This window comes from Notolabrus celidotus, chromosome 4 (genome assembly GCF_009762535.1).
Source record: "Notolabrus celidotus isolate fNotCel1 chromosome 4, fNotCel1.pri, whole genome shotgun sequence".
NCBI classification, from domain to species: domain Eukaryota; kingdom Metazoa; phylum Chordata; class Actinopteri; order Labriformes; family Labridae; genus Notolabrus; species Notolabrus celidotus.
Window position 1 is genome coordinate 25,542,478 of NC_048275.1, and position 23,024 is coordinate 25,565,501.

Sequence of the window (23,024 nt, forward strand, 5' to 3'; positions counted from 1 at the left end):
GGGGGGAACAATGTGTAAAGATGCACTGACATCTTTTCAATGGGCCCATAACTCCTGGACACATAAAAAGGGTTCTAATACTATCATTAGGCAGGTAGAAACCTTGTATCTCCAACCTGTAAACACTGCATAAGATTAAACCACAAGCTTCCTAAAATATTTTCAAGTGTCAAATTTTACAAAGCTTACTGACAGGCATAAAAGGAGATACATATCATCGATTAATGTAGAATGTTAAAATGATAAAATGTGGAGATAGGAGGTTTCTGTCTGACAGCGATGTGTTGCATTATTTGTTACAGCAAATGCATTGAAAACAATCATCAAAAGTATTCACAAACAGCATCCCTTGGAACTAGAGTCACTTATAAGTGTAAAACATTTATTTTGGTATAAACTTTTTAGAAGTCAGGAATCAGATCCTTATTACAGAAGCATTCAATTGAAGATTTTTACTAAAGCCTCTTCACCATCTTCATCCCTATAACCAGCTCACTGGATTTTTCTTCTTTTGAAACAAAAACCTTTATTACCTTCCAATAGTTGTTCTGTTTTTCATTTTGGATGACAAGCTTCTTCGAGTTGTGATGAAGTTTGGTTAAAAGGTTATTGCCTCCTGAAATTCAGCCACATCATGTGGTTTGAAGGATTTACACATGAGCTCTGGCCCAAGGAAAAAGAATCATGTCAATACAGGATGGCAATACATGCCAAACATATTTTGGTTTTCACTTATTTCTCCTTCTTTTTCATTGAAAGTATCCAGCCTCTAGTGGATATAACCCTGTTTAAAATCTGTTTACTATCTATAGCTCATTTTGCTTTATGTATCGCCATATTTTTATAGGCCAGATTCAGCTCTTTTTATGGAGGTGTGTTTCTAACGCAAAAGCACAGAGCAGAATAAAGAAAGTTTGTGGTTGCTTTGGAGCTGCTTTCTGGAATTTACCCATAAAATAAACTCAGTTTACAAGAATATCTTATTGATGTTATATCCCATAAATACTAAATTTAATGTTGGTTAAATGCAACTAGTGATCATTGTGGGAAAAAAGTCAGTTCCAAATATACATATAATATAAGTTACAAAATTCAGTGTAACTGGTTGCAGGTTCTTGGCACTCAAAATGTCTTTCTTTCTTTGTATGTCCTCTTAATATTCAGACACTTTTTATAACTCTCATTAAAACAAGCTATAAAGGAGAGTAAAGTCTCTGAATAGCAAACTGAACATGAAGTAGGGGTTGAATAAACAAAAATGGGACATGCAGGAGATGAAGAGTCTAACATCTGACTTCAAAAGAGGTGAAAAAGTTGCCACCAGTGTCGATCAAGTGTAAGGGCCTGTGTCCACTTACAGCAATTTTTGTGCTGGTAATGCCCAGAGTGCTTCTCATGGGAGCTAACTGTTGCTTACTTTTCCTACCTAAAGCATTTCAGCTTAGTTGAACACAATTCATACCCTGTTGTAGTAAGTTTCGACAATGCAACAACAACTCTTTTCTTCAGTGGTGCAGGCAACAATTTGTATCCACTTTCCTCTTTAGGCAGCAACAGAAATACTCAAATATTTCTCTTAACCTTCTGGAGTGTTTTATTAACTCCTCGTTGTTCAAAGTTAAAGCAACGACCACCATTCATCTGCTTTATTTTATCATGCAAGCAGATGTGTACAGCATTGTACCATTATCAGCAGCAACATCTGAAACACTTCACTGTTTCACTTTAGACTTATTGTGTTACATTATTGTATTCCTGCATAAATAGTTTTATCGTATGACTCAAAATACATACAAGTTACCAAAGGCAGACAAAAGTTAAATGCCTGCAGCACAAAGGAAAACAAAATACAGTATATAGAAACATTTAAACACTATTACTGAACACAGGCCCTGATTAAACACAAGAAACAAAATCATATGATCCTCTACAAATGTTTTACACATTACATACATTTTCCAGAAATGTGAAGATATAGTAAATATTCAGTATGATCTAGACAAAGCATTAAAGTCAGAACAACCCGTCCTCGAGATCCGTTGTGCGAAATCCGAACCTCTGACCCTCACAGCAAGGCAATAATTACAGAACAACTACAACACCATTTATCATACTGCATTATTAAACAACGTGGCTGAAGGTCAGAGAGGATAAATACCAGCAGATACAAACACAATGACAGTGTGATGACCTTGTGTCCTCTCCTCTCCTCTCCTCCAGATCGCTTCCTCAGCTCCATTTTCATCTAGCTATCCCTAACAATCTTAACTGTCAGGACCTCTTTCTCTTTTTGCCCATTACTTCCATCACTCTCACTTTCTTTCTCTTCCTCCTAATGCCCCCCCCCCCCCCCACCCCTCTCTCTATGTAGTTTTCTCTTATTTTCTTCTCCTCTGGTCTTAAGCTCCTCTCTTCTCTCTTCAACTGACATTGTCAACACATTGTGGGACAATCACTTGATATATCTAACTGTTGGACTCAAAAATTATGAAACACTGGTTAAACATCAGTCACTACATTTGATTCGCCAAACAACGTCAACACAAAGTCTCTGTGCTGAGTTATCTTGAAGCTCTTGAGGAGAACTTTCAGTTTGCAATGATTTTAGTGACCCCTGTGGACAAGACCATACTTTTTTTCCTACCTTTTATATCCCTTTTGCTTGTTTTGCTCTCCTGTACTTGTATAAGTCGTGTTTTCTGACAAAAAAGTCTCATCCTGCTTTCTTTAAACAGCCAGACATCGCCTGCTGCGAATCCATGCTGTTGAAAATGTCAAAAAGGCTGCCTCAGCAGTTTTCTGTAAATCATGCCGTCTGACGCTGACCCCACAGGAGCAACTGAAGGTATTAAAAATAACTTTATAGAAATAATATCATAATATCTATACTGATGGTCTGGATTGCTTTTCCAGCTCATAAGGAGGCATCAGTATTACTGTCAGTCTGTTTAATAACTCCCCCTAAAAGTCCTCGCAGGAGCTTTGATGTCTAAAGAAAATTCTGTTTTTAATCTAATTGTACTCAGTTTGAACAAATACGGCTGGAGATTTTTTATAAGTAAGAGAGAGCATGCTTGAACAGTAATTACTTTATACACAAACTGGAAATTATATACTGCTACAGAGTTATTCTACAGAGCTCTACCCTGGTGCTGGAGAAAAACACAGGCACTAGAAATAGGATATATCAGGTGCATCTCTTTACACAGAGCACTTCCTATCTTTGCTCATATCTAACACAAGCCTCAGGCACTCTCAATACGCAGCAGGATCTTTGTAACGCTCATTATCTAAGATTTCACACTTTAAATAGCTCTCTGATCAGAGCAAAGGAACAGTGTGTAAAGATGCGCTGATATGCAGGCCGGGGTTTAATAGCTTTTAATAAATCTACAGCAAGTACGGAATGTAAATCTGGGTACTTTATCCAGAATCTGTTGATAAGTCTTTCTGGATTTAGCTTTCTAGGATTTAAATGTGGAACATAAAGTTTATATTGAGATATAATCACCTCTTGTTGGCTGAAAGAGTAGAATGACACAACTTTTGATTATTGTAGGGCATACAAATGTTTTATGGAGAAACTTTGATGTGTTTGTCTCACCTTTCTTACTTTACTTTGGCAACATTTGTTCAAAAATATGACATATCTTGCTTAAAAATAAACATTTAATGAGAACCAGTGCTGCCATATGGCTTTCTTGATTCCAAACTTGAACCTATTTGACATTAATGTTTTAGAAACTACTTTCCGAACACAAAAACAAATTTTGGGGGGAGATTTGAAGCCATAACCATCACTTTTTCCTCTCTCTTCCTCTTTGTGGTATTTTTAAGTGGCTTTAAACTGACAAAAAGAGCACCATGCTTGATTGAGGGGTTTTGAACACGCTGTAACCCCAAATGGCCTCCCTGTCCAACACATCTCAAACCAACGCGCACTATGCACCGCACGCTTACACAAACATAGCGCCGTTCCCTGACCCCTGAGGTGTGGAGAGTGCCCCCCTGTCATGCCCTCCTTAGACGATTAGAGCGGCCATGCATGTCCTCCCCCGCGGGGCAGAAAATTGTCGTGTCCAATCCTCTCTCCATCCAAACCCCCCCTTTTTTCCCATTTCCTCCTGTCTCTGTCTGTCTGTATCTGTCGCTGTGCTCCCTGGGGAGTCTGCTGGATTGAGAGGGAATGGTGCTGATCAGGGAGCCAGACAGAGTGAGTGTCTGTACTTATGTGTTTGGGTGTGGTGTGACATCACTTTTGGGGCGCTTAGTTGTAGACATTTTATTTTGGAATTCAAGGGTTTTATTGCTCTTATTTTTTCTAAACTTAAGAATCAACGAAACTCACACAGGCCTCTGAATCTTTCGGTTGTGTGAAAGTTGGACGAATATTGTTGAGTGGCTCTTTAGGAGACAATTGGACTCTTTAAACATGATGAGCTCCACAGCACAGTGAATTTAGAGAGCATGGCTCACAACTGATGTCAAAAAAGTATTTGTAGCTCATATACTACACTTCTTTCATGAAAAAGAACCAAAACCGTTAACCAGCACTTGAGAAACATTGGATACATCACTCCTGACCTCTGACCTTTTGAGCAAATGAACTTCAGAGTGAGCATGTGTAGCCGTGATGCGTCTCTTCTGGTGGCATTTAGGAGTGAGTTGTTTGCTTTAAATGAATAAAACAAGTGGAAAAGTTCAGATTGCTATTTGTATCTGGATTCAGCTCATAGCCCGAGGAGAAGAGGAGGGAGGGAGAGAGTGAGAGGGAGGGAGGGAGGACATGTTTGAGGTATTTCCAAGAGAAAAAAAAGAAGAAAATCCCTTCAAGCTCTGACAGTGAGAGGAGATTTTCCGGCACAAAGTGGTATCCGTATCACTACAATCAGAGATCCAAGAGGAGATACGGTGAGCCTCGACCCCATCTCTTCTCCTCCTTTTCTTGTCTCTGCTCCTTCTTTGTAGCAGCTCCATATATCCTATAAACAGTGTGCTACAACTTGTAAACACGTAATCAAAAAGGGCCTGGGTACAGATGTTCTGCTGTCTCTGTGACAACCACCTGCAGGCTATCCCCCAGCATCGTACTGACAACTTCACAAGTTCACATTCAAAAGATACAAACGAACACAGAGAGTAGTTTAGATAAGAGAGAGAGCAGAGGGATGACAAGGAGGAAGAGAAGAGGGGTGACTGAGGAAAAGAGGCGATCTGAAGAGGAAGCAAGGAGAGGAGAGAGGGAATGGTGATGGGAGGATAAAAAGAAAGCAAGGAGAGAAGGAGAGGAAAACAGGAGGTAGAACGCAACAAACAAGTGAAAAAAGAAGAGATGTAATGGATGAGCAGATGTGAGTCTAGAAGGAAAGGAAATGAGAGAAAGAGAAGAATTAGGAAACAGGAAAAGGTGATAGCAGAGAGTGCATTGAGAAAAGAGGAAACCAAAGGGAGCAAAAGAAAAGGAAAGAAGAAATAAAGATGCAAAGGAACAAACACAAAAACAAGGAAACAAAAAAAAGAGATGTGAGAGAAATGAAGCAAATCAAGCAAAAGGACATGGAGGAACAGACTAAAGTGGAAGTTCAGAATCAAAGACAAGAGAAAGAGTAACAAGCGTTGCATGGTATAAAGTATGTGAGAGCTGAAGATTCCTGGCCAATAGAAAAGAGGAATCGAAAGCATGAAAGTATAGGACACAAGGACATCAATAATCATAAAGGAGAAGGTGCATAAAAATAATATTCAATTCAAAGCAGCAAACACAAGAGTAGAAGGAGGAGAGACTTTGGGAAGCAGAAGAGAGGAAAAGAAAAGAAAATAATAAAAGGAAAGGAGAATAAAAATAGAGTGTAGATCAGAGGAGAGAAAAATAACTGAAACAATGATGAAAAGAAGTAAAAGCTGAGGAAACAAAGGGAGTTCAGAAGAGAACAACTTAGAGGATGACTGAGAGGGAGCAAGGATAAGAAAACAGATGAAGAAACAGGTAAGAAAAAGGAGAGAAGTTAAAAGTTTAAGAAGAAAATGGACCAGGAGAAGAAAAGGAGTGACAAAAAAAATATGAACAAAGATGAGATCAGAAGAATCAGAGGAGGATATTAAAATTGGGAAAGAGAGAAGGGCAGAAAGCAAGTAATAAGGATGTGATGGAACAGGTACAAAAAAGAGGATATGAAATAAAAACAGGCAAAATAAAGTAAAGAGGGAGGAGAGAAAACAAGCAGAGAGGCAGAGAGCTATGAAGAGAGGAGAGAAATGTTGAGAAAAAATTAAAGAAACGAAGAAAAAAACAAGAGCAAGAGGATCGTAGACTGGAAGAGGGGAGAAGCAGTGAAAAAAGGGATTACAATAGGGGGAAGCAAAGGAATCGAGGAAAGCAGAGAAGAGGAAATGAAAGAGGAGAACAGGGAGCTGGGCAAAGGAAAGGAGGAGAGAAAAAGCTTAAAAGTGCAGATGAACACAGTCATAGGGATGAGAGGATGAAAAATGTGTGGAGCAAAGCTGCAGAGATGAGAGGAGGAGGGGGAGAACAGGGGGGGAGAAGAGGAGGATGGAGGGCAGGGGAAGGAGAGATGACGAGGCAGAGGCGAGGCGGAGGGAAGATGACAGGGCTGAAATCAGAAGAAGAAATGAGGAATGATATTCTTTTAAGTGCGCACACACACACACCACTCACACACACACACCACACACACACACACACACACACACACACACAAACACACACACTGGTTTTAAGCAGCCCCGTTGGGAGTCGGTGGCTCACATTTGCTCTCTGTGTTGGTTTGAACTGAAGCGGCTGCTTGTCAGGCGGATCTCTTAGTGGTGTTTGAAGGCTCCCAGAGAGGGACTGAGATCGAGTGTCATGTTGAATCAGCCGATTGCTCCCGGAGCCCTGATGCCCCATTACAGCAAATTATTTACAATTTTCATCTATTAGGGTGTTAATCCGTCTATAGAGTCTGCTGCTTCACACATCCGCGCGCACACACACACACACGTACGTACACACACACACACACACGTACGTACACACACACACACACACACACACAGTCTGTCCTCCTGATCCTTTAACTGCTTCTCTTCCTTTTTAATCACCTCCTCTCACTCTTTCTGGATGTTTGTCTTCCACATTTGAATTGCCTTTTACCTTTTTTAATTTAAGTCTAGCAAATTACACATGCAATAATCTTCTGTAATCCTGTAATCCACTATGATACATAGTGAGCAGGTGGTTATACGAATTAGAAACCCAACATGGTTAGCAAGACCCAGACATGAAGGGGAGGAGGCCTGTCTCACCCTGAAGGGAATTTAATTAGCATAACCACCCTTTCACTAAATGTTGTCCCATCTCTTACCTGGCTATGTGAACTGAAGACATAAACAAGTTGGCACAAAAAATTGCTTTAAGGATGATTGATGATTGCTTTATACAGATGCAATAATAGTCCCTCTGTGTTCACAGTAAGTAACGCTTCCATGGCATTGGATTCTTATCTGCTTCCTTGCAAAGTGAATGAACAATAAACTGAACGTTTCAATCCACCGTCAAGTTAAAACATTAGCCTGCTTATCTGTTGTACTTGAATTTTCTTGTGATCTCTTGAATCCCTTTCCATACTGCGAGTCCACAGCAGCACTGTAACCAAGCTCCAACATCATCATCATCTTGCCTTTGTACTTTCGTATTGATCCCTTGATGGCATAATATTGGTGTAGTAGAGCCTGATTTCACATTGTGATATGTCGTTGCATAAGAACATGAGTGAAACCCACAGCAGGAGCTCCACACACACGCACGCACGCACGCACGCACGCACGCACGCTCGCACACTCGCACACTCGCACACTCGCATACATACATGCACACACACCGCTGTTCCACCCTGCCTTTTCTGCCAGCTCACAGTGATCCTGTGTCTCCTCTGTAATACCTTTGTTACAACACCTCATGGTGGCACAGCAGTGGGACAACTTTATCCCACCATCACGCCTCTGTGACACTGATATGGGGTGCAAATATCATGCTCTTAAGTGACACTATGTGAAGTGTTAGTTTCACAGGGTAACATGAATTTTACAGACATGACAGTAAAGTTGTTAAAACAAAACAGGGGGATGTATGTTGACCTTAAGAGAACCTTTTAGTGTTTATTGTTCTGACTCAATTCTTGCGACTGCATACACTAATTAAGTGATCCCAGATTGTGTCATATCTCTGAAAATAAACATATTTAATGTTCGAGCTGAAGAATAAATGGCTCGCCAAATATACTTCAGACGACCTTTATTGTACCTTGCTGTAACGACCAGGGTAGTTCTATGTGTGGCAAACTCTGAATTGGGCATCGTCAATTGGCAGACCACCGTCCAATCCATGGGGTCCAACGAGCTTGACCTTCTTATCAGCATATTTTACATATTTATTCTTATTCACATGCCACAGCTTTTCTCTCTTTTACAGTTGCCCAAGAAAGCCATCGACCAATGTGTTCATTGAGTTTGTCACGTTGCACTGATTAATCAATCAAATATTTAAGTCATCAGCGTAAAAAGTGATCCAGAGACACGCGAGGAGAGGCCAGCTGAGAGGACTGGTCAAGACACAGCGGGCGGGAGTAGGTGAGTCAAATAAAAGTAAACATAGTGTGCTCCAAAATAAGAGAGGTGCGCACCAAAAGCAGAGCTTTATATCAAGAATGGACTGATTTATATCATTCCTGCAGTCAGTATCAATGTAGTAGGATGTTTTGCTTGATGGGAATGTTGCTTCAAATGCTGATGCTTACAATCATAACATTGTGGAGGCTACATTTCTCAATCTGTGTGGTTGCTGTTTGTTCAAATCATATTGTTGTCCTTACTTCTTTTCTGTATCTGGATGTGTGCTTTCATCTCTGAGCAGGCTCAGCTTTAAGAATTTAAAATATGAGAACTATTCATTAACAAATACAAATATTCAGTTTAAATAGCATAAGAGGCTGTCCAGCTAATGAATGAGACTTTTACTACTGAAGGTCTTTAAGCCAGAAATCACTCCTCCCACTGTCCAATTTACTCTCTTTGCTTAATTTCCACCACATTCTTTTTGTCTGCTTACTGCTTCATCCTCCTCATTTTTCATACCTCCTTTCTTCATTATTTCTACACTTATTTATTGGTTGTCATTTTCTCTTCCAGTCCACAGTTTGGGACAGCAGGTCACATCCTCGTCTCCAGACACCTGCATATTAAGTAGTGTATGAATGTGTGTGTGTTTGTGTGTGTGTGTGTGTGTGTGTGTGTGTGTGTGTGTGTGTGTGTGTGTGTGTGTGTGTTTGCGTCGGCAGTTGTGTTGAATTTCCATTTTAATCAGCACGTCCAAGAGCAAACAATCCTATTACCGCAAGTAAGGACAGAAGGGCCACTCCACAAACTCTCCCCCTCTGTCTCTCTACCTCTTTTTCCTTCAACCCATCTTCCTCTCACTCGCTCTCTCTCTTTCTTGGAGACGACAAATTAATCATCTCTCTAATGCCTCATGAAAGCCAAACTTTTTTTTTTTGCCTGCACTTAATTCACAAGGTGGAGTATATCTTTCAGTCACCCTCTCCTTCTCCTCCCCCTGCACGCACACACAGACACACACACACACACACGCACACACACACACACACACACACACACACACACACAGACAAGCACACACACACACAGACACGCCCACACACACACACCTTCTCTCTCCTTTCACTATTAGTGTGGGAAAGATTAATGTGTTTTCTGCCTGCCAAGGATGTGTAGTTGGATCCACTGGGGAGAATAAACACACAAATATATGCCTGGTTGCACACACACATTCTAGCTTTGTTACTGTATTAATGCTCATTCCCACAGTCATGCTTGGACGTATGTGCGCACAAACCCACATAACAATCCCCAAAAGGCCATCATCGTTCCTGAAAATGTTTATTTTTCCTCCAAATTCAGTATTGATGGATTGTAGCGGGGCAGGAGTGGAGATATCGATCAAGGAGAAAAGAGGAGAAAAGAGAAACACTCATCATTAAGAGGGCCGGGAAGAAAAGGCTGTAGACAGAGGAAATGGCCTAATGAGAAAGAATCAGGTTGCCAGGTACCACATGATTCCACGCTTCTGAACCGCTGCCTACATCTAGAAACTGACAGTGATTTAAAGTGATTGCTGTAATGACATGCTGTTGCTGCTTCATGTAGAGGAATAACTGAGAGGATCAGAGCCTTTGGGAACAGGATTAAGACATGTCCTCCAAGCAATGCGACTACATATGTTGTTGGTTCATACCCTCTAATTCAACCCACGAGAGTGTTTCCTAAATTAGCACCGCTACTGCTGGCAGCCAATGATTCCAGGCCAATCTCAGTAGCTCAATCTCAATTTTCACAGCAAAATGAAACATGTTTATAGCCTGGTTCAAAAAACGGCTCGGGAAATGTAGCTAATTTCATCATTTGTACACACTCTACTGGGAGTGGATTTTTTTTATAGCACATTCATTTTGATTACATTATTAAAGCAATGAGTTATACATCGTTTTGCAAAGTTAGGAGCACGGTTGAGTTTACTGACAGGTGGGTGCAGTGGAGCTGTTTGCCATAGGGTTATAAACCCACCCCAGCTCCACCTCTGGGCTTGTTATTGTGCTTGTCAAGTTAGGTTGAATAAGCATTTCAAATATGGCGCTTACCATTTTTAGGCTTCAAACATCTCTTCAAAATGCATGGCCGTTGTCACAGAGACTACATCCATGTTGAGATTGAGATTTCAAGTTTTGCATAATTAAGGGCATGGCTAAATTTACTGACAGGCAGAACACTGAAACTGTAAGCTAGGAGACTAGAGGCCCCACCTCAACTCCACCTCTATATGGAAGCTGCTGCTTCGAAACTCAGCTTCAGAATTCAATGGGGGACGTCACTGAGGCTCTGTCCATAAATTATACAGTCTATGGTCTGATTCATAAGCTCATGAAACTCACAAAGAGTAAGAATACATTTCAATTGGTTGATTCATCTAGTGGTTCTACTGTAAGATGCTCAAGGGAATTTGAAACTAGAGAAGGAAATACAATGGTTTCTTTGTCTCTGTGACATGCCGCCATCTTGGTTTTTCTTCTCAGTCATTTAAGGAAAACGCCATGGATGCAGTTCAACTTCAGGGGGAGGTGTTTCATGACATGCATGGGCATGTGGAAAATGAAGCAATCACCTCACAGGTTGAATCATATATATGCAGAAGTAACGATAGATCAGCCATATTTTAATGCAACATCATGTCAAAAGTTTTGAATTGATGTCATAGTCTTGATGTTTTCACTGCATACACGCCATAAATTGCCTTACAGATAGTTTGCTTTTCTTTAAGAGCTTCTCAATGTGGACATTTTGGTTCAAAAGATAAAAAAATTATGTTTTCAGTTCAAATTTGGTCCCTCTCATGGCTCTGCTCCTTACTCGAAATAGATAGAAACTTTTATTTTTTTGTATAATACTTTGTGTTGGCTTCTTCAAAGCTATCTCTGGAGGTAGGGCGTTTAAATAGTCACCAGCATTTTGCTGTTCACTAGAGACTTACAAGCCACTGCATCCCATGACAAGTAAAGATGAGGTCTGACAGACTGAGTCACAGTGAAATGTTTGTCCCGGCACTCATGACTAGGTCTTCTGAGTTTTAGAAATCTGACCTACAAACAGTTTTTTCATTTATTCTGCTCAGAGCAAAACACAGCTGCACGCTACCTGCTCCAGAGGGACTGTTTGAGTGTCTCATCTTTGAATCCTGGTGGAATGAGATTCAGCATAAATGCCAAAACCTTAAAGTGACCAGCTACTAGTGAAGAAAAAAAACCGAGCTCATGATATTATTACTGCTCTTCTGTGACTCTCCTGTAAATACTCCTGTCTCTAATTTCTTCTCCTTTGGAATCGTCACCTAACTTGATAAGTATATGATATATTTCATATCACCCTTCAACAGTCAGTCATACTTAACATTACAGTTGCTAAACTTGCAGCTTTGTTGGAAACATGTGGTGAGTTGTTGTCCATGTACTGTTCAAAAAAAGACTACACATAATAATAACCACTCTAAAGCAGCAGTAATTGGTTAACAATTTAGGATAAGCCACATTCACCTCACAAGTCTAAACATTACATCTTATTTCAACACATTATTATTGCTTGCAATGATTAAAACAGGTGGATATTATATCTTTATCAAGAAACTTTACTCGATAAGCTTCTCAAACTAGGACATCTTATTTCAAGAAACTTCTTAAAATGAACTTGCTTAAATGGCATTTATTTTATCTAATTCAAAGAAATGCCGGCCATACTTTTTATTTGTAGTATCTAAAAATGAGATTTTTTATTTGGACTTGTCAGGTAGATGTGGCTTTTATTAAGTGTAATGAAATATTGTTCCTACAAACCAGACAAACAAGGCTGTTTCTGCAGAGTAAAATTAGCAAGCTGTCAGACAAATGTGGAATTATGGAAACAAGTGTTATCCTTTTGTCAGGCTAGTTTTCTGTTTGATAAATAAAGAAAAGGATTGTTTATTTGTTCATGTTACAACCTTGTCAAGCTCTGTTTTCCTTTTTAAAATCCACCTAAGAAACAATGTGTTGCAGAAGTGAATCGATTTTGTTGTGTTTCTTTTGAAATCCCTTTAACGTATAATTATATTAGAATGGGTCAGTGGCAGATTTTTTGCACGATCAATATTAAATTTAAAAACAATTCCAAATTAAAATGTGCTTTTTTATGTCAGCGGTCTGTAAGAAAGAACTCTCTGTTCTGCACATATTGTAAGTACACAAAGTCACGTATACCCTTTGTGCACACACCTTGACCTTTAACCTGCTGCAGCTGTTACTGGTAGTGATGCCCACATCTACTACCCCTGCAGGGGTGGCTGTGTTAATCTGTTTCAATCTTTAGAGAAGTATTGTGTGACCACTTTTATTTACTGTGTTCTTCTCAGCGATACTCTCCTAAAATGCACACAGATTCACTGCCTGGTTTCCACTACATGGTTTTCTACACGATTTCTATGCTCCCCTCTCTGCATCTCAAAAGTAAGAGGCTTGAACTGATGCTGGCAGACACACACACACACACGCACACGCACACGCACACGCACACACACACACACACACACACACACACACACACACACACACACACACACACAAAACACAAACACACACTCAATGTATTTGCTGGCTGAGTGTTCAGGACATAATGGGTGCGCCTGCTTGGTCAGCTGAACCTGAAACTGGCACTAAACTACACGGTGCTTGGAGTCAGACAGAGGGAGGAAGAGGAAGGAGGTGAGGCAGGGAGATGGATGGGACAAGGAGGGCAAGGAATAAAAGGAGGAACAGAGAAGGAATCAGAACAAAATGTATGAAAACTGCAGTGAAGGAGGGACTGTACTGTAGGAGTGCACTGCATGTTAAGCTCATATAACATGTTGTCCAACTACAGTGGAAGGACAAAGAGCTTTTGGTAGTTGTGCAATGGTTCATTGTTCACACAGTTCTGCTTAGTGACCATACATCTGGAAATCTCAAATTGCAGTTTGTTCTCTCTGTCCCAATGAGCATTATGGTTCTAACAAAGGTTGTATAAAACTAGAGATCTTTTTGGACCCTTGTCGTTTATCATTTTAATGAGGGTGAGGTAGGGCAGTCTGGACTGACAGGAGTACTGACAGGAGTAAAATAAAAGTGCAAATGGAACATATAAAGTTCCCTTTGCATCTAAAATATTGTGAATTAAACACAACTTCAGACAGAGTCTGCTGAAGAATACAGCCTGAAACTTGAACAGGGTTTTATGAAGTTGGTCCAGTATCAGATGAAACATCTGTTTGCTCTCTGAAATGTGTGAAGGTACGTATGGTTTAACATGGTAAGAAGGGCCAGATGTTTCTTTAAAGCTGAGAACAAAAACATGTCTTTTACTGATAACAGTTGTGAGAAAAAACCCACCAGGGGTTCAAAGGAATCAACTCTGCAAAAAATGTCAAATCAAAGACAGAGACCTGGTCATAAAATGTGAAATCCCACTTTTTTTTTTGCAGAGTGATTTGGTCACACCGGACCCTGTGGCATGGGGAGGGTGGATTGACAAAGGATCAAACAAATGATCCATGTCCAGGTAAAAAAACATCTGTTTCTTTCTCTCCTTATTCAACAGTTTTGTGTTACTAACAATCAAAGCCTGTTTTAATCAAATAAAAGTTGCTGTTGTGGTTAGAGGTATTTATGACAGACTTGGTTTGCAAATTTTACAACCTCAAGTGGCTAACTGGGCGTCAGACTAGGCCGGTCATCGTTTATCGCTAACCAGTGACTGCACAGGAAACCCTGCAAAGTTCTCCACTGCTTCCAGAGGTTGTAGTGCTGTAGAGAGGTTCTGAGGTTGGACATCACCTCACTCTACAGCAGGCTATGTTTTCACATCAATATACTAGTCTTCTGTGCACAGATGGCTGGGTGGTGAGCAGTTCACACACTCAGAGGGACAGTACTGGGCAGTGATTCTTACAAAAGTCAATTTTTTATTTTCATTTTCTTTTCATTCTGCTAGCAACAATAACTTAAGACCTTCGCATTTCTCAGCAGGAGATGGTTTTTGTGGTTTTTTATGTGAGCCAGGTCGACAAGTTCAACCACAATTTTCCGGTGCTATATAACTTAACCCCCAAAAGTGGTATTTCTCTTGGAATGAGCGCTTGCCATCTTTTTCCTCGCCCTGGATTACTTTGATGACTGCAAAATGACAAAATTGCTGGTTGAAAGAAATACAAAGAAAAGAGGGAAAAACACTGTATTTCAGGAGTATGGTTTACTGGTCATGCCCTCCTCTTTTTCTTAGAAAGCAAAAGAAAAGCTGTTTGAAGTCAGAGAGAGGGAGAAAGAAAGAGATAAACAGAGAGGGATAAAAGAGATAGTTCAGGAGTGTATATATTTGCTCAGCCGAGGCTGCTGCAGGTGCTTCTCCCCCAGCCACTGAAATTATGCAAGGCCCGGACACTTCCTCTAATCTGCCCGATGATGAAAAGACGAAGAAAAAAAATCCTTTTTGTTAAAGCACAAACAGAACATGAAGAGGGATGGGTTTGTTTTAGTCTCGTTAGTGTTGACAGGGGTGTGAGTTATTGAGTTAATAACAGTGTAATGTCTGTTTGTGTGTGTGTGAGAGCTGTAAGATACACAAAGAGCCACAGGTGACTGCAAAGCAAACAAAGAAGCATACCTAATGTTGTACATGGTGAATGCAAATAAGTGTGTGCGTGTGTGTGTTTCCATGTTTTTGTACCTTTTCTCATTTTTCTTCTCTGCCTGATAGAAGCATTGTGTTATCTGATGAGCCCTGCAGTGGTGTGTGTGTGTGCATCTATTGTGGCTAAATCAGTATTTAGCTGTGTATTTTTCTACCAAACATACATTACTCGCAGGTGTCATAAATATTCTTTATCTGCTCTTTTCCCCTTCATTCCCCCTACCTTGATCCATCCATCCTTCTCCACCCACTATTGTTCGTTCCTGAGGCATATTAAATCCCTGCAATTGAAGAATAAATACGCCACATTAAAACATGAGATATGAAATTGATTCATTCTTTGCTTTAAATAGCGTTATGAAGGATGGGAGACTGCCGTTAATCAGCGGCAAAGGTGGGAGCTGCTCGTCGCAGGCGGAGGCGTGCAGATGCTAGTTGCTGTGGGCTCATCAGCTTTACGACGTAACGGCAGTGCTTTATGGAGGCAGTGGAAACATCGATTTATGCTGATGACTCCGCCTGTATTCTGTAATGCAGCCGTGACACGTTGTAAAGCCCAGGCCAAATTTGGGGTGGAGAAGTGGTGGCCTGAAGCTGCAAACAGGGTCATGTTCTCTGATGGGGTGGTTTTACTGGTATTTAAAAATGGTGGGTTGTGGTTATAAAGACACAGAATTCTGTACATCACCATCATTATCCAACTATCTATACCGCCTATCCTGATGGGGGGCTGGAGCCCACAGTCCCAGTGGTGATTGGGTGAGATATTGACGCAACGAAAAGATGGGCAATTTTGATAAGGAAAGGATGTGATGGTTATGAGCTTAGATGAGAGTAAGTCCAACATATTTTAATAATTAAGTTAGTTTAGTAACTGAGATACTTTACGGCCTCCATTAAAGTTGATAGTAGTGAGGTCTGAATGGACCCACTCCCCGTAACCAATCCGCCCTCCAGTTGTCACTTGTTGTCTTACATTTTAGAGTCTTCTCTCTCAGAACTGCACTCCACAAGGATTTGTTGACTGAGTAGTCTACCACTATTTTATTTAAATGTATCACTATGCCCTAATGCGTTCGAAGACTGTAGCTGGCTGGCCTTGCTATTTACCCAGCATGCTTTGCATATAGAAGTCGTTGCTTGCATCTTTGGGAACCACCCACTCTTTAACTAAGATCCAGGAATATGTGTAATTTGATGACATAAATGAATAGTTATAATCTATCACCATTTACTTATTTTATCACATGGAATACACATTTCCTATTGGTATCACATGGAGATCTATTTTGCGAGGGAGGGAGGGAGGGAGGGAGGGGGGGGGGTTACCATATCTTTTTTGCTTTGTTTTGCTTTATGATATGCCTTGGCCTATTTCATACAGATAATGTTTCATTGTGTTGCATATCTTTAAAAACAATATAGAATTTGATCGCAAAAGGACCATGAAGTTTCCTTAATAGCAACTAGTCAACTAGGAGGATGACAAGGATGGAGGCAATGTGTGCCATTAAATAATATATTTCATGATTTAATAACCAGAACCTTTAAAGTTGTTCAAAGGCAACATGATAGTTCTGCAGTAACTTCACTACAAACTTCTTCTACATTTTGATATTGTACAAGAGGCATGTGGTTACTGTTCCTCTGTAAGGTTGGACTTTCAGAGTTCAGTTGAAACTGCTCGGCCAGCAGCTACTTACTGCTGTGACACACGTAGTTTGTGTAATTAACTTGTTCCAGACAGCTCTCTGTGTGAAAAATTTCCTCTTACAACACTGACACAAGTCTGCAGTATTCTTTTTGTTTGAGGAGTATGATTTTAAGCCCTTGAAGGACAAAAATAAAATGTATTCCAGCTGTGACACATGCAGTCTGTATCATTACAGAAGATTAACAGAGCTCAGACACCTCACTATATGAAAACTTTCTTCAAATATAGACAGCTCTTGTTTCAGAAGTGCCTGTAATTGTGAGTCTTTGGAGGACAGATAGCACGTCTTTGAAGAAAACCCACCTGGAGTGTATTTAAAGTTCATCCTCTCTGTGTCCTGGAGAATCTAAGCACACCACACGTCCACATGAATTTATACATAGTGTTGTGATGGATCCTTAAACCGTTTGTTCTCACAGAGACAGTCAAAGGCTTTGTGGTTTGAACACAGACGCGGCAGACTGAAGCTTCTGAAAGGAAACCCATGAGGGAAGCTCAGGGGAAAGCAGCGTTTTGTACTTTGCAAGAAGATACAGCATTTTCACCCATATGGCTACAAAATGTGGTTAGACAGGACAAGAATCATGAATCTGACAGGGGGTGGGCAGTCACTGAAGTATGTGCAGTGTGTATGCAGGCATGTTTTAATGTACATGCTGTCTCCTAGATGTTTAAGTTACATAAAACTTATTTTTACCCCTAAATATGATTTCATGGGAAAAGCACTTGGTACAATGATGGAGTTCACAGAATCAGTTTTGTGTGAAGGAAATGCAAGTCATGTGGAGATACTTGTGTTGTGTAGGACATCCAAGTTTTTAAACTGAAACTGAAGACTTCTCCTTTTCAGAGCCAGTAAGAAACAATGTAAGAACTTGTTAGTGCCGAATAGACACTCAGAGTAGAATGGCATGGAGGCAAAAACAAAGATTCCTAACTGTATTGATTAAAGTAGTATGAAAAATTATGAGATAATAATAATGATCACACTCAAACAATAGAATAAATATTTGTAGTGAATCTTACTTTTTTTTGCGCAGCATCTTTGACTCATGTTAAATGATGTTTCTGATGTATGTCGATCATATACTTTATAACACACAAACAGTCCCTGTGATGTCATCCAGTGGTTTCTGAGGAATGTTTTGAAGCCCACAATAACAGGCGCAATTTTTGAAATGCTGTCTCAACCTAACTTTAAATCAACCTAGAATACGGCAAATCTGTTGAGATGAGGAGAGCTTGCAGCCTCTTGGCAATGTGCCTGTCAATCAACCCAGCCATGCCCCTAATTAAATCATGAATTAAAGTAAGGAAAGTTGGGTATACTGTATGCATGGGACTGATTGGGGATTCTTTACCTTTTGGAGTCAACCTCAAATGGACACTTCAGGAACTGCAGTTTTTTGTGTTGGCTTTATGTCTCAACACTAAATGTTGCCACTTGTTGCAAACCTAATAAAAGTCATGTACTTCAGTAAGAGCAGTAAGAGTTTAAATGGAACAACTTCACTAAAAGTAGAAGGGGCAGATTGTTTTAATAAACTATTAACTTTCATCTTAAATGCAAATTTTAAGTCTCTTTGCCCTTCTGCTCAAATCTGCCAAAGAGATTGTTTTTAGGCTCATTTCCACCATTACTGCAGTCATTAATCCTTTGATCTAACTTTCATTGCTTTTTTCCCTCCACACTCTCTGTGCTTCCTGTAGCACAGACACTCATTTTCCACAAAAACACACAAGATCTTATCCTAGCATGCCCAGATGCTATCCTGTAGAGTGCTCCACCACTGCTGAAGTTTTAGATTACATGGTCTGATGAGTTTGAGCTCATGCCAAAACTTCCCTCAAAACAACTCTGTACTTTTCATATTCATGTTCGGTAATATTTAAAATCCTCTGACTGAAAGAGAAATGAGAGCCTGACAATAGAGCTTGGATTAAAATGGGATATTACATGAAAACAGAAAATGGCAGTGGAAAGACAATGGGTCTGCTTAAAAACCACACAACCATTGTTAAGGGTTATGTAAGCACACTGGGTACTCTCCTTTTCAATTGCATTTAAAAGGTTTGACTGCATTTATGTAAACTTTCTTGAAGCTCCTGTGAGGTACTCTTGGTTTGTGTCGATCTTGGCTACCCGTCTGAGCATATATTGTTTTTTCTTTACAAAAAAACGTATCCTGCTTTCTTTTAAATGCTAAATATATCACTTTGGGGCTGCAGTAACTCAGTCCATAGGGACTCGGCTTGAGAATCGGAGGGTCGTCAGTTAAAGTGGACAAATGTTGGCAAGGGGACTGGTGGCTGGAGAGATACTGTTCCATTTGCCCTTGAGCAAGGCACCGAACCCCCAACTGCTTGGGTGGCAGCCTCTACGCTCTGACATCTCTCCTAAGCATGTCCATAGCATGTTTGTGCATGATTGTATGTATAAAAAACTGTTTGTATGTAGCATGATCAAAATAAGAACACAAGTGAAAATTTGAATTTCCTACCATGGAGATTAATAAAGTATGTTTACTTTACATAAAAGATAAGCTTTGTCATCAAAGAAGTTATGAAAAAAAAGTTGTTAATCCTGTGACACCTACCTGGTGGCATCAGTATGAATTTAAGTCCATTTGATAACCTGCTTCAATCTAGTCAAAGCTCTATGACAGTCTTTGTAGAATCTGTTGACTATTTATATTTTAATGTTTATAATGTGAGCAAGAAGGCACACAAAGTGAGGAGGAAAGTGAAGGAAAGAGAGAGGAAGCTTTCCTCGATTTTGGAATTTATTTATATGTTTAAATAAAATATGTGATGGAAGACGGAGAGAGTGTGTAAAATAGAAAACACAACGTATTTTTCTATGCATGAATCCACCATCAAATTACACCACTCTCCATTCCTTGCAATTATATCTTCTTCCTGTAATTTACATTTTTTCCCATTTGTGCTTTGCAGACCAAATCAGTGTGTGTGTGTGTGAGTGTGGAGACAACAGGTGTTGTGTTTGCTGCTCGCTGTCTAAACATGGCATGAAATGGGCCGATGATGACTCTATTTGTTTTCCCATACTCTGTTGCTCTACATAATCGGGACAACATAAAATAGCGGGGCAGCATGGAAATGTTCCCTTTCCCTCATTCATTACACAATTATGCTAAGCTGCATGCTTGACTATGAACCAGATGTTGTGTAATTAACCTCAGTGTGAAGATAGCGTTCTGCCCGATTGTCTCTCACCTTCAAGAACGAAATGGAAACCAGGCTGAGGCAGAGATAAGGGAAGGTACTCTGGAGGTTTTCAAAGGCACATAAACCAAACTGATCTAAGTCTAACCTGGTCAAAGAATAGCTAAAACCTAATTAAGCATCATGTAGTGATAGCCTTCTGTCGCATTGTCTCTGTAACCTTCAGCTCAAACTGTGGGAGGACATGAAACCTCAGACAGACGGGGAGATAAGTGAAGGTGTTTGGCGGTATCAGGGGAGACAGGATTTCAAATCAGAACAATGTTTGGTACAGAATATCTTAGAGGCGATAATATCACCAAACTTTCATACTATGAAAAGATGAAGAAGAAAGTTAAGCCATAGCAAAGGTGTAGGTTTTGCTCCCAGTGGTGTCAGAGTCCTCTAACAGGAAGTGCCACCACTTACTCTGCAAGAAGCACTGTTAGGTCAATAGGTCATCTCTGTGCAGTATTTCAAAATAAAAGTCCTCAGCTTCTTTCATGTTCTTAAGATTTCGGGACACGTTTGTTTATGTATGGGATAATGTATATTGAACAGGAGGTTATGCATTTCAGAATCTTGAGAGGGTGAGCGGGACCTCCCTGCTTTGCATGGGAGGTCTCTTGTTACCTAGCTGCTGACCAAGGACATAAACAAGTTGGCACAAGGAATTGATTTAAAGATAATTATATTATATTCATATAGATAGTAAAAATAAGTAGTCCATCTGATTCTAGGGTTGCTCACACTTCCTTGGCAACAGATTCCTAGCAGGACAGGATCTTGCTCCACTGTCCCTATCAGACGTGGTTGGAGCCCAGTAGCTCCTTTACTGTAACTTTGATTGATTTTTGACTCTTAAGACCAGCATTAGAATAAGACTAGGTCCACTAAAAGGACACTTCTCTCTGTTAAAAAAAAAATCCTGTCCATACTAGAGGTGTTTATGAATATTTCTGTGTCCACACAACAGTCCAGAAACGCCCACATAAGCATGTCAGACCAGTAGGTGGCAATAATGTGTCATCATTCTATCACATCAAATCCAACAGAGGAACTTTGAGAGCATACTTATTGAGCTTCTTCTTGAGAAAGCGTATTCATTTCCCTCTGCGCTGTTGAGGAAGAACAGTTAGTGCTGAGCAGACAAAAACAAACCAGTCGCCTGCCATGGATTTATGGTGCATGGGTTATACATATAAACAACAACTTGGGGGCTGCAGTAGCTCAGTCCACAGGGGCTTGGCTTGGCAACTGGAGGGTCGCCACTTCGAGTCCCATCATGGACAAAGTTTGGCAAGTGGACTGGTGGCTGGAGAGGTGCTGGTTCACTTGCCTGGGCACTGCCGAGGTGCCCTTGAGCAAGGCACCGAACCCTCAACTGCTTGGGTGCGCTGGTTGATGGCAGCATCCTCACTCTGACATCTCTCCCTAAGTGCATGTTCACTGCATGTTTGCGCATAAAATTGTATGTATATACACCAAACTGTGCATGTAGCATGACCAAAAAATATAACACGAGTGGAAAAATTGAATTTAGTTTATGGGGATTAATAAAGTACCTTTCCTCTTCTTCTTCTTCTTCTTCAACTGCCCCAGCGGAAGTTGAGGTAATGACATCAGTGTCCTTAGAACCTCAGATTTAGCTGTCCTCATAAATACAGACAGAGCCAGACTGATCATGTGACGGCTTGTTAACCTTCATAAGAAGCATCTGGGCAACCACCTTGTATCTGTCCTGATGAAAGCCTCCATAAAGAAAAGACTCACACAATATTAATAAGGCGGGTTAGTTTGTTATCTCAGTCTCTCTTCATGTGTAAACCTGCAGGTACCCAGCTTAACCAACCTACAGGTCTCCTTTACAAACAAAATGTCAACATCTTCATGTCTCAACATCACACTGGACACTTGACTACTTGCTATTCACAAAGCATCACTCCACTCCACTCCACTCCACTCCACTGCCCCATGTTATCTGAACCCTGCATGCAAATGTCATTGAGATCTCATAACAGAGGTGACTCCACTATAGAACAACTGTCTGCCCCTCCCCCTCAGGAGAAGAGCACATCTGATTTGGTGGAAAGTACCACTGTCGTGCGGCATGTGCTCTGTATTCTCCTTGTATAAGAGGCTGAAATGAGCCGAGGGGCCAGCTGGCTCTCTCAGGGCCCACACTCTAACAGACACACTGCCTCATGAGGACCCTCCAGGGCCGGTGGGTGAAGGTGAGGTGCCAGCAAACAGAGAGAGTCCTGTATTCACAGAGGACAGCTAAATGACAAGTGGGCTATTGAGACCAGCTGCACTACCACTCTTCAGACTTTGTTTACAGCAGAACTTTCCTGGGCCCATGTTGCAGATGATGTTGAAGGGAGTGGTGCTTGGAAGGTAAAGCCATGAAGAGAAGTTTAAGGTCCCATATAATGAAAAACACAATTTGTCTTACCCATTATATACTTTAGTTCTCCTCTAGCAGCTCTGATAATGTGGAAGCAAAAAAACCTTTGCTTTGTTTTTGTAGCACACCTAATAGGAAAACATAGCTTCAGTGGTAACATTACAACAAGTGATTTGCACGGGCAGGCAAGCAAAATCACCCCCACTCCTCTAGCATATAACTTCCCCCTATGCTATTGTGGTTTTTCTTTGGTGTCAAGATGTCGAAGGTTAGAGCAAGACATGCCAACTGCTCTGTTGTTGGTTGTACAAACCAACTCAAATGTCTATATTCAATTATCTACAGCTGGTGCTAATTTGT

At 40.5% G+C, this 23,024-nt stretch overlaps 1 protein-coding gene across 3 annotated transcripts in view; it reads right to left on the reverse strand.

Annotated features, from left to right (window-relative positions):
• Window positions 1-23,024, reverse strand: part of atrnl1a (attractin-like 1a) — a 305,950-nt gene that overhangs the window by 29,511 nt on the left and 253,415 nt on the right. The gene's annotated exons all lie outside the window — the stretch shown is intronic.